General features: G+C 45.8%; 1 protein-coding gene across 1 annotated transcript in view; it reads right to left on the reverse strand.

Moving 5' to 3' along the window:
- Nucleotides 1–13,241, reverse strand: part of GALM (galactose mutarotase) — a 47,923-nt gene that overhangs the window by 14,497 nt on the left and 20,185 nt on the right.

The following is a 13,241-nucleotide window of genomic DNA, read 5'->3' on the forward strand; positions in this document are numbered from 1 at the left end:
ATTAAAAAGAATGCTTTTTTTCAAGCTTGCTTTCTTAAAAATTTAAAAATCTAGAACGATAGATTTTAAACTGATTTTTTGAGCTATAGACTCCTTTGAGCATATTATGAGAATTATGGGCTCTCTCTTCAGGAAAATGTATATACACACAAAATGCTCCCAAGCTCTCTGAAGGCCAGCCAGTGGTTAAGAATCACTGACCTATATACTGGTGAATATGTTCTGTCTATACTGCTACTTGTTACCAAACAAGTTGCCCTCTCATGATCTCATACTGAAATGCACATTTGGAATGATGCAGTCACATAAGCTCAGGTGTTTGGCCACGAAATGCAGCCTAGGAGTCTGCTGGCCGATTCCTCCTATTGTAACGCAGCAAAGGCTTTGCCTAACATACCAGGGCCTCCTTCTGCTAATGATTCCTCCATATTCTTGCAGCATGTACAACAAACTAACATGTGAAAGGCACAGAAGCTTGTCTTAATCTGAGCAAATCAATACCTTTCAGAAATTGCCCCTCAGGAGAGCTCAGAAAATGGGGCTGATTAGACAAACTGTGTCCCTCTGTGTGGCAGCGGATATCAGAAGGCATGACCACCACTTACTGTCGTCAGCCTCCCAGGAGCACTCTGCTCACCTGTTTGGCAGTCAAAGCCAATGGATATTAGAATGGATTTTAGAGCCTTGGATTTAAATCCTGGCTTTCTTTGCTGTAAAAATGTGTGGAGTTTGCTCAGCTTCTCTGAATCTTGCTTTCCTCATCTGTCAAATGGGGATAATGAGAGTATCTACCTCATGGGATTATGAAAACTAAACAAGGTAAAGGCATGTAAAGTGCTCAGCTCCCTGCCCAGTCTATAGGAAGTACTCAGCAATATAGCTGTGAGTATGGATTGTAGCCAAGCGTGCTAACAGCAAACAGACTTTGGGCCTGGGGCACACTCTGGGGCTAACAGCAACAGAGACTAACTTGGCTCCACCTCTTTAACTTTGTGCAGGTTACCTGAAATGTGTTTCTTCAACTGAGTCATAAGTGAAGCATAACACCTATTTCAAAAGGTAGTTCAGCCCTGACTGGGGTGGTTCAGTTGGTTGGGCATCGTCCTGCAAAGCAAAGGGTCGCTGGTTCGATTGCTGATCGGGGTGCATGCCTGAGTTTTGGGTTCAATCCCCGACTGGGGTGCATTCGAGAAGCAACCAGTTGATGTTTCTCTCCCTCTTTCTCCCTCCCTCTAAAAATAAATAAAATATTCTAAAAAATTTCTTTTAAAGACAATTCATTGTGCTTAAGTGTCTGGTGCATATTAAACACTGAGTAAATGGTGGCGATGGTGATGATGATGAGAATGGTAATGATAATAATTACCAGCTCCAAAGCCCTTACTAAATGCCAGGAACTATTCTAAGCACTTTACATGTATCACCTCATTTAATCTTTACAACCAATAGGTAGATCCAATATTATCTCCACTTGACACATGCAATCGGCAGAGCTTAAATAAATTGTCCACGTTCACAGAACTGGTAAGGATTTAAACCCAAGCAGCAAAGATTTGAGTCCATGCCCTTCACCGCTGTGTTTTCCTAATGATACTCTCTCAAAATCAGCTCTTTTAAACATACATTCAGGGTCATACCGAGGACTCACTTTACTAAGGTCAGAGGCATTTTCCATTTCTGGCTGGAGTGTCCTCGTCTGCCCCTCTCAGTTTCACGGCATGAAGGGGGCACACTGCCCAGAAGCGGGCACACTGCTAGGCCGGATGTGGAGCTGAGACCAAGACTGCCTTCCACAAATCCCTCTGACTCCACTTGTCTCAGCCTGCCAACGGCTGCTTACAGCTCTAGTGTGAGGCTAACAGCTCTAGCGTGAGACGGACAGCTTCTCTGCATGACCACACAGAGAAACAATGTTTGCGTTTTCTTGATGATTTTGAAAGTGGAACCTGCTGGGGCAGAAGAATTTCCCTGCAAACTTGTCTTGCTGCTTCCCAGCAGTTCACAGGAAATGGAGGGGAACACAGGAACAGGTGGCTGACATCCTGACACCATGAAAAGGGTGCTAATTGAACATAGCCAAGTCACATTAATGGTCCGGGGTCAGAGAAGAGAACCAGTCAGGGAGAGAGGGGAGAAGTCAGTCCAGCCTTTCTGGCCAGTCTGCACAGTGGCAGCTCCAAGAAATGGCTTTATGTGGGGGATGTAGCCCCTTGGATTTCCATCAGCGCTCTTCCTTCTTGCAAATTGCCCTAAACAAACATGAAATCTTAGCCTCAGCTCAGCTCTGGCCTTCCTGCTAAGGAAACAGCTGCCCTGAGCTCCCCCTACACAGAAAGGTCACCTCTATCGCAGCTGCCCAGCCTCCTGTGGTTTAGGGGGAACATAGAAGGCCCGTGTTTGTACAAGTGGAGTCAGAGGCTGGGAGCCTTGACCTTCAGGGCCAGCCTTCTAGATCTCACTCTCTGCACACCATGCTTGTTACCCTCTCCAGGATGTGTGTTTGCAGACCCTGCATTCTGCTCGTTCTTTGCATCTGGCCTGCCCAGAGGGCCAATTCTACAAACTACAAATTTAGGAATGGCTGTCTGTCCTGGGGAGGATCTGGAATGGACACCTGAAAGTGGGGAGAAGATGCTCACCAGGAGCCCGGTGCAGATGTATTCAAATACAAGTCATTGCCAGCCGCCCCCTAGGCCTCTCTGGCTGGGTTACAAGGCCGATGGCTTAGCGAGCTTCCCAAACTTCTAGAGACTTCTGGAGACTGAACATCTTGGCTTCTGTGAGCAGAATCTGTAAGAAGCTGTCAAGTGGCCTCTGAACTGTGGATGATCTAGATGAAGATATTGAAGGTGTTCTTTCAAACTAGGACAGACAGCATGAAGATGAAGCTAGGAGCCAGGAATGGGTGTCTTGGGGTGACAGAGCCAGGAATCCAAAAGACACTGCAAAGTGAGGGTAAAGCACTGATTACAACAAGACGACATTTACGATAACAGCAACAGAAAAAGTTCTGCACTTGTGCCCAAAAAAAAATAAAGACCAAAAAAAAAAAAAAAAGGCCATTGCCTGGGTTTAGACTGTCGTCTTTTGAGATTCCATTTCCTCACTTATCCATTGGGGATAATATAGCCCCCACCTCATGAAGTTGTTGTGAGGATTAAAACAGTTAATGGAGGCAAAGCGATGATGGTGACAGCTAATGACGTGATGGCTCTTCATAGAGTGCTGCACACCCCAGGCTCTCAACCATACTGACACTAACTCTCATAAATGTTAAGTCTAACTATGACTGACTACGAAGATGTGGCTGAGCTGCAGCATGTGTGAAAATGACTTAAGGATGTGGTTGTCAGTAAGTTCAGCAGGAGTTACGTAGGGTGTAATGAGGTGGGGACAGTTTTCAATTTCTTTTTTCAGCACAGGCATCACAGGCAGAGAGACACATAGAAGCGAGCTCAATGGAGAATGAGTACATGGCCAATTCGCAGCCTAAGAAGAATGGCTGAGGACCTGGGGACGTGCTGCCTGAAAAAGGAATGACTCAGGGTGACAGGATAGCTGCTTGGAAGGCCTGGAGCAAGCTCTGCAGCGACCCAAGAACTAGCTCAGCTCTAGGTAGACAGATTTCAACTCAGTACCAGGAAGGCATTTCTGGCGTGCCGATCCAGGATGAATAGTGAGCTTCCTGTCTCAGGACCATCTAAATGCCGCAGTTCTGCGATTCAAATACTGGACAGGCAGGTGGTAGTTAGAGAAGACAAGATCCTTTCCCACTGTGACATTCCAGGGCTGTAGGACCACTGGCTCACGTAGCAAACAAAACAAAGCAGGTTGTTCCCCTCAGGGACACACAGTGATACCTGGTTATTTCTCTCTTCCCTCTATTTCAGGTCAAATTTTTAGCTTGTCTTATCTACCGAGGCCATTGGCTGAGAGCAGCTCTTTGCAGGATGGCCTACAGACAATGCCTTTTGATAAGAGAGGGCCAGAGTAGGGCGAGTGAGGTGTGGAGGGGAGAGAGAAATAAAGATAGCTAAGGGGGCAGCAGGAAGACGCAGGGTTGTTGGGAGGCAAGCAAATGGGGATAAACAGGTGCCAAAAAGGAAAAACCCACAAAGGTCACTTGAGGCTAGTTGGAGCTTCGTAGAGCCTTTGAAATAGCTACTCAAAGAGTAGACCCAACACCACATCCCCTAGAGATTGTTAGAAATTTGTACCCAGAGACTCCACCCAAGGCCAACCAAGCCAGAATCTGCATATTAACAAGGGTTCCAGGTGATCTGTGCATACATTACAGGTGAAAGGCACTGATGTGGAGGTCACCTAAGGAAGACTCAGGCTCAGATGTGCTGCGCATTCATCTCAGTAAAAAAAAAGGGAGTGGAGGAAGGCTGGGGCGATAGGAAGCGCGCTGGAGCCTGGTCTCCATGGGGATGGCCCAGCTGCGCTTCTAGCCCAGCTGCTCCAATTATGTTTCTTTATCTGGTTGGGTTCAGAATAGTCAGTCGAATTTGCATAAGGAAGCCAGAGGTAATGGGCTCGTGGGCACAGGTACCCATCTGACACCTAATTAAGCAATCTTGGTTAAGTCATCTCTAGAATGCCTGTTATTATTTTAAGAAACAACATAAAGAGGATGATAATTAAAAGCAACACTCTAGGTGGGAATTTTGACTTCATTCCAGTGGTTGGCAAGTAGAGCACCTTGGGATTTTTTTGTAAAGTAACATTTCTATAAATTTTCATAGATCACACCATGTCAAAGCTTGTCTCTGCTGCCGTTTTTTCCCCTTTCCTTTGATGATGCTTTCTGGGTTTGCCGCTTTATTCTACTGCTGTGTTGTTTTTTTTCTTTCCACTGAATATTTTCTGATTTTACTTTGACTTGCAGTGGGGGAGGGTACTGCTTCTGGGTATGACATGGCCTCTGAAGCATAAAATACTAAACCCAGTTACATGGTGTTTTCAGGTGAGAAGGCAATTTTACACTTCACGGAAGGCAGAAAATTTTCATGCAGGGAAGTTTTCCATTCTAGACTCCCATCAAGATGGCATCCAGGCATTTGTCGCCATTTGAAAGTTGTTACCGCCTGTCAGTCGGCAGCTTTCTGCAGGGGCATCTCTGTTAGACCTGCCATGCTCTCCAGGTCTTCGGGGGCCCCTGTCATGGTGTCCATCGGGACCCCATGTCCTTCGCTACCTGCCTGGGTCCACTGTCCATAACCTCGGCCACTTGCTTAGCGACACTCTTATTGACTTACGTGATACCCTGTCCTGCTGCCCCTCCTCGCTGATGAAACCCCAACAAAAAAGTTGGGGTTTTGTCATCCCACAATCCGCCTTCTCTGATCCTCACTCCATGCTGCTGAGAGGAACTCATGGAAGCACCAACTGAGGCCACCATGAGTTAGTGGTCTCCGTCCTCACCTGGATTCTCGACACCCTCAAACACTTTCCTCGCCCTCAGTCGGCTCCTCTCCCCCTAAACAGCCTCTTCCTTGATCCCACATCTCCACCTTATGGAGGCACATTCTCTTCTTCATTTCACAAGTTTTTGAGAGCATATTCACCCCCAGTGGCTTCTTGAAGTACAGATACCCCGGCCCTGTGCTAAGGCAAGTGACTCAGAGCCTCTGGGGAGGGGCCTGGGGTTGCTGTATTCATGGAAGGCGCCTCAGTCGGGAACTGCTCATTGGCCTGTACTCCCCGACTCTCTCCTCACTTCCCGTTACTCCTTCAACTGTCACATTCCGGCGGCCACCCCCTCTGCTCTGTGAAATGGGGCCAGCAGGAACGGCCACTACAGTGCAGGTACTCCCTGGCTTGACCTCTCTGGAATGCTGATGCTGTCAGTCACTCCGGGGACTTCTGGTCACCCTTTGTCCTTTACCTCTTCCTCTCACCATCTCCCTTGGTACCTTTAGTGTGAGCCTGTATTGTACCTTAAATGTTGGTGGTGGTTTTCTCAGGTTCCCTTGGGTGCAGTCCTCAGACTGCGACTCTTCTCAGTCTAAGATTCCTCCCTGGGAAACCTCCCTGGGCTTAATCAACAAAGTACATGCTGACTTATGTCTCTTGCTCTCATCTCTCTCCTAACAATTGTGCCCAGCTGCCCAGCTGCTCGCTGGACGTCACCTGGATGCCTCGTAGGCGCCTTAATCTCAAATATTTCGCAGACCATACCCATAGCACTCCCATCCCTCCCTGTCCTCTACCCTGCCATCACGCCAGCTCGCCCTCCTCCTCCAGCTCCTCCACCTCCTCCTCCATTTATGACTCCCTTAATATCTATTTCTGCTGCCCAGGAGCTGTCCTAGAAACCTAGGAGTCATCATACAGCCTGTTTCTTCATCTGCTACATTCAATTCAGGCCTCCCGATTTCCCCCCTTAAATACTGTTATAAAACTACATTTCTTCCATCTGCCCTCTAGTTTAGGTCCCCATCTCTTGCTTGGACTACTAAAATAGCCTCTTCCCTGGTCTCCAGTCAAGCCCCACCCCCAACAGTTGCCGGGTGGTATTTCTAAAATGCCAGCCTTGCTAGGGCAATCCCTTGGCTTGAAACACTTCTAAGCACTCCAACATCTAAAGATAAGTCCCCGCTCCTTGGGATGGCACGGAAGGCCCATCGTGACTGCATCCAATGCGAGGGCTGGGACCAAGATGAGGCAAGTGAGGACCTCAGGTGCAAAATTTAAGGACACACTCACTCTCAGGATTGTGCACCTGCCTGGTCAGCACCTGAGAGTGAGTGCCATCTTAAATTTTGCACCCTGGGTGCTGCACGTCTCTTATCTCACCCTGGCCCCCACCCTGCCCTACTGCCTGTCTAACTTTAGAACTTTCACTCTGCTTGCTAGATCTTACAGACACTCAGAAGCTTCTCGCAGCAGAGGGTGATCTCAAGAAAGCCTCCTCTCCCCTGGCCTCTGTGCTTCCTTAGTCTCCTTGTCATTATCTCTATCACTGTCCTAGCAACATTGGATGGTCTTCTAATGTGGCCTGGGCGCATTAGAAGCTTCTCAAGTACAGAGACAGTGTTCAGTCATCTTTGTATGACCAGTGCTTGAGGTGGCACTTAGCAATCAGTAAGTGCTCCATTATTGTAAGCTAAATAGTATGCAAATCTGCTCTGGGAACTCGCTTGAGTCAGCCTTCCAGCCCATGGTGCAAAGGCCACAGCTAACCTCGCAGCCTCTCACAATGGGGTGACTGCCCAGGATGGCTGTGCACCAGGGAAGAACTAGAGCCGTCCCATACCCTGACCCCAGTGGCACAGGGGGGCGTTAAATCACCAGCTCTCCAAGGGTAGTAGTCAGAGCTCTAGCAAATAGCTCTCTTGACAAATTTACTTGATGTCAGTCTCAAATATTCATAGGAATTACACAATGCCTGGCCAAGTGCTAATTTCCAAGCCTTCTTCCTGCCAAAAATCTACTGTGCTGGCTCATGCGTGCCAATCTCACAGCAGTGATGTGTTTTCTAGCAGGGAACACAAGGAGCTTTGGGAGTTATTCCTGGGCCTCATAAAACTCTTCTTCTTGGGATCATTTTATAGGGTGACTCAGCAGTATACCCCCTTGGAGAGTATCGCTGCCACCAGGAGAGAGAGATCCTTAGAGCTTCTGAACCAAACTTCCTTGAACGCTGTTTAGAGGGGCCTGTCAGAGAAGAAACTCTGGGGTCAATAGCATGCCATAAAATCCAACATCATGAGTTCCTCTTCTTAGTGTTATTCAAGTCTTTTCTTAACTCTAGCTTTATTTCTTTGAGGACAAGGCCTGTGCTATGTGCATGGCTATATGTTCTCCATATCATCATCATCATCTCAGATATACAAGTACAGGCCCTGGCTCAGACGATCTGGGTTAGAGGTGTGTGTGCTCTTTGAATCAGTGTTAGAAATTGACTGGACCTCAGAGTTCAACTCATGTGACTGTCATCTAATGAGATTTTACAGAGGAGGTCATGAGGACTGAAGAGTCTTCATGGCTGACCCAAGGGTGTAGTTAGTGGGTAGTAGAAGTGAGACCCAGAGGTATCCAGGTTTTCTTAATCCCAGTTATTCTATGGTACTGTTTTAATGTGTTATGTTGAAAACCAATGTAAAGAAGGGATAAAAGTGGAGCGAAGCTGACTGTGGGGAGAAAGGAGGGAGAAGACATTCTTAGACTGTAAAGGCTGTCACTTGGTTTCATTTTGTAGTTTAGCATAGGTTGGTTTTCTAGCTTCAAGCCGAAGAGACCTACTGGCTCCCTACTTTGGAGCTGTAACTAAATCCTGAAAGATCACCCAAGGTAGACTCATGTTGGGGAAAACAAGGGAACTTTGGCACAAGATGAGCTCTAAACAGCTTATGTCATTACAAAACCCCTGAGCAACAAAGAATCTACTGTGTCCAGGAAGTGGGGGAAAGATTTCTAAGGAGAAAGTATGAGCCTTGAAAAAAGTAGGGGTTTATGCATCAAAGGGAACACTGGGTGGTCCCTGTAGGTGAAAGGGGGCTACTGAACGGGGGGGGGGGGGGGGGGGGGGCGGGGTATGAGTTACAGTGGGAGATGGGTCTGGGAGGCAGCTGGTATCTGACCTGGTAGCCATATAAGGGCTTTTTTTAAGCTGTAGAGTGTCAAAGTGAGATTTGCGTTTTAGATAGATAACTCTAGTAACTGAATGGGGAGCAGCTCTAATGAGATTTCCCCCCTCAGTTAGAGAGCTATAGTTCAGACTCATTTGTTCAGACTTGTTCATTCACTGATCCAAATTTATGAAGCTCATAATACAAGCCAGGCACTGATCTAGACAAGAAGAGCCTAAACCAGGACAGTGACGATGAAGATAGAGCCATATAATCAATAATACATATTGAAGAAGCAGACTCGAGAAATGCTTAGGGGTCAAAAATCAGCAGGACAGGATGACTGACAGTGTTGGGTGGGGACGGGGCAGACTGAAAAGAGGAAGCATATTGACGGAAGGTTGAAACAAGTCAGTCCAATATATTACAGTTCTATGAAGTCTAAAGAGATTTTCCGGAACAAGCGCCAGAAAGATTAAAACGCGTAGATCAAAACAGTCTTCATTTGTGCCATCTTTGAACCAGGAGACTACTTTGGAATTTGTTATTTTCCAGGGCAGAGACTTACACCTACCTGCCCTAGGGAAGTAATTATAAAATTGACTGAACTGCATTCTGAACCCACAGAGGTTGAAATAAAATACACAGGGTCTCTCCCCACAGCTTGTGGTAAGCCTTTCCTACCAGAATTCTAATTCTGTCAAAATAGGGTTGCTTTCATGTAATTATAGAATGAACTTTCAAAAACGGAGTGCTGCGAGAATAGCAAGTGCTCACAGATGGGCTGGGGGAAAGAGTGGGCGGGGTTAATTTTTTATAAAAATAAAAGGTGTCTTTTTTCTCAAGAATAAGACAGGATTTTTCTAGTGTTACTTTAAGATTCAAAGGACCTAGTAAAAGCATTCTTTTTTTGCTTGCTTACTTCCTTGTCGGCAAATAAAATGCAGAAAATTAAAAAAAAAAATTTCCAAAAGCTATGTGCTGTAAATGCCTTGAGGACACAAGCTTAATTCTATACTGTGTTGTCTATATCATAATGTCTTGCTGGGATGTTGCCCACATTGCCTCCAAGTCTCACAGTTGTGTACAGCGAAAGGGTGAAATGTAATATTTACAACCCTGCGAGTGAATTTGTCCCTGGAGAAATAGAGGATTGCATTTTCTCATCTGCTCGCATTTAACTGGCTTAGTACCTGAGCAGGGCACCACGCTGTCCCTTGTTGCCACAGGCAGGACACTAGACTCAGGTCCCGAAGCTAAATTGCTAAGATGGCAGCAGAGATCTGGCCCTGGAGGGCTCTCTCTCTGGAGACATTCCTTATATACCTGTCCCTCCTGGAAAATGGTTTCCAGGAGTTCCACTTCAGGGAAACCACAGAGACAGCCCTGGCAACAACAACAACAACAACAACAACACACACACACACACACACACACACACACACACACGCACGCATGCGCGCATGCAAGCAGACCAGAAGGGGCCCTGTTAACAGAGTGTATATGCCCATCCTAAGTATTATTAGCAAGTCCTTTACGGTCTGTGATTTTTTTTTTTTTTTTTTTTAGGTAAGGAAAACAATTGCTTGGAAGAAGCATAGCTAAACTAACTGGTGACATGCAAACCCAGCCTGACAGCTCAGCTGCAAACTTTGCTCCTGGTTTGCGGGTGAAACAAGCCCTCAGCTTTGCAGAGGCCTCGGCCAGTGTGGCTGTGGCACAACCGAGGGGCCCAATGACTAAGGACCTTGTGCTCAAAACACCACTGCACTCCAGAGTGCCCAGAATTTCATCCAGAGCGGTAGCTTCGGAACCTAGCTGATGGATTCTACTCTTTTGTTCAAGTTCTTTCTTTCTTTCTAGAAAAAAAGAAAAGATGCTGGAGTCTTCCAGCCTAAGAAAACACAGGGGATATTGTTTGCCTGTGTTAGGAAGCCTCTGGGGCTGACAAAATGGCAGAAATGCCTGATGGGGAAAATGAGGGTGACCCTCAATTACTTGAATGGGCCTCTTTGAAAGCTTCTGATACCTCCACACTGACTGAGGCATTTCCACGGGACCTGGGGAAAGCGCAGCCTTTCAATAATTGGCAGAGCAGAGAAAGGGGACGAAAGAAGAAGCCATGCAGCACAGGCTGTTTTGTCTTCCCTATATCACCTGCCCCCCAAACACTGCCAACAGGAAAAGGGAGGGCAAAGCAGGTGCTCAAGGCTGTCAGCGGCCTGTGGGCCCTGCGTCGGGGAAAGGTCCAGATGGAGCTGTAAGTTTAAGAGAAGGGGATTTCATCCCCTGTGCCTGCTTCGGCTCTTGAAACCATATGCCAACGTATCCCGTTCCTTTCTCTGTGATAACAGCCAATTAGTGAGCTGATGACAAATGCAATGGAGGCCAGGACTTCATCCTTCCCCCAAACACACTCTGGGGAAGGTCCCTTTTCACTGAGTACCAGGGCCACAGAATGCCATGTACTGTAAAATCAGGGGGTGCTACCTTCCCCTGACAATGGGTTTTCCCATCACCTGAAAAATTATTTACCAAGTGTCTGTAACCAAGGCAAAAAACAACCCCGGAAGTTTAGATCTGCATCAGCATTATCCTCAAGAACTACTAAGGTTACAGCTTTTCTGAAGAGCAAATACAAAAAAGGATGTGAAAGCAACTATAAGTATAAATTAATAGCCACAAAAGACAGGAGCCTGGGACTATTCAACATCTTTGTCGCACAAGCTTAGAAGCCAGACTAGGAGAGTTGGCTGAAAGTCCATAGAAGGCTAACAAATGAAGCTAAGACAGTGCAATTTATCAGATTAAGCATTTGGAACAAGCCCACACAGAATTCAAGGAATGAGTTGACGAAAGGCCTCAGGGTTAAAATGTGGCCCTGCACTTCCTCCAAATCCACCACAATGCTCTCGCAGGAGCTGCTTTTTCAGACGTGGTTAGCTACTATTGGCTCTTGTGATACTGGGGGGCTGTATAGGGGTTCTTGGCTTCTCTTTTGGAATAATGGTAAGAGACTTTTCTCTGTAGGAGCTCCAAGTAAAAATAATGAGGATTTTTATCATCTTAGGAAGACAGATTTAAAAAACAAACACACACACAAACAAGGATTTGGGGTAGAAAGCAGAGGATGGGGATGGTGAGCATAGCTGCTGATTTACCGAGTAAAAGCCATTCATATACAAGGAGACCAAAGTTTAGTGCTGATCTCTCACTTCGGACTCTCATTGACTTTCACGGTGGAGTACGAATGGAAGTGAAGGGTGGGGCAACAGCAGTAAAATGTTCTACTAGGAGCTTCATAGCATCACAGAATGTAAGAGCTATAAGTGACCCTACAGATTATTCATTCTCAATCATGAGTCCATGATAAAATTTTCATTGATCCACAGAAAACTGAGATATATTTGGATGATCTATCACATTTCCTTAAAAAAACAAGATGAAGTGAATTTAAAGGATTGTTCTTTAGTCTAAGATGAGTATTTCCCCACTTTTGTGATATTAAAATATTCCTTCTTTTATGAAAAGATAGTGATTATAAAGAGCAGTTTGGAATTTAAAGAAATCAATGTAGTATATCTCTGTTCCTCATTATTACCCCAGTTAGCTTTTAAAATATAACATATGTACATTCTAATTAGTTTTAATAGTCCTATATCTATGATAGCTTTCTAACTTGACAAAATGAAAAGTTGGGCAAGCCCCGTTAAGTCTCCCAAATTGTGTTCTTTTTTTAGTTTTTTTTATTTATTGGTTTTAGAGAGAACAAGGAAGAGAGAGAGAGAGACAGGCAGACAGACCAACATCCAGGTTCCTGCTCCACTCAGCCATGCGCCCACTGGTTGACTCTGGTTTATGCCCTAACGGGGCGGGGGCGGGGGCGGGGGGGGGGGGAGTGGGGATCGACAACCTTTAGCACAGCGGGACAACGCTCCAGCCAAATGAGCTACCTGGCCAGGGCCAAGATTGTTTTTTAAAGAAAATTTCCTGGTCCACAAATTGGATTGAGTTCAACATACCTCCTATTTGCAGAAAAGAAAATGAGAGTATAGAGAGGTTAAATGTGAAAGCATTACACCTACACTGAAGGCCTTCTACTCCGTTAACAGCAAAGCCAAAACTAGAACCAGGGCTCTTGTCTCCCAGAGTCTGGAGCTCTTACATCCTACTCAACTTCATAGGTGTTCACTGCTAGTGGAGTATAGAATTTGATCCCGAAACCACTTTCAGTGCAAAACTGAGATGAGCACGATTCTACACAGGCTGCTAGATGGCAGGTCAAACCCCACTGTGCTTTGCCACGATTATCTTCTACAGTCATGACAAATAACCTTTATGTAGCATTATGCATTTTTTGTGATTTCTGTCTGATCAAAACTCAACAGGATAGCATAGATTTTATAAATATATAAGAATAAACATGCACTTAGTTTATCACCTCCACTTATAAGCTATTTAGTTCATTTTCTTCCTTATCAATCACAGAATGACTGCCACCACTATCTTTTCCTTGCCGTTCACAACGTACAGTTTGAATGCATTAATTCTGCAGCTAGGACAAGATGGGCTAGCTTACCCATCCCCATCTACTGAGCCATGTCAGTATCAAAAAAAAAAAATGACAGGTCACCAAGACAAATAAAAAAGCCTCTAAATCCAGTC

The sequence above is a fragment of the Pteronotus mesoamericanus genome, unplaced genomic scaffold, assembly GCF_021234165.1.
Source record: "Pteronotus mesoamericanus isolate MK-2021 breed Mesoamerican mustached bat unplaced genomic scaffold, CSHL_Meso_final contig_101, whole genome shotgun sequence".
NCBI classification, from domain to species: Eukaryota; Metazoa; Chordata; class Mammalia; order Chiroptera; family Mormoopidae; genus Pteronotus; species Pteronotus mesoamericanus.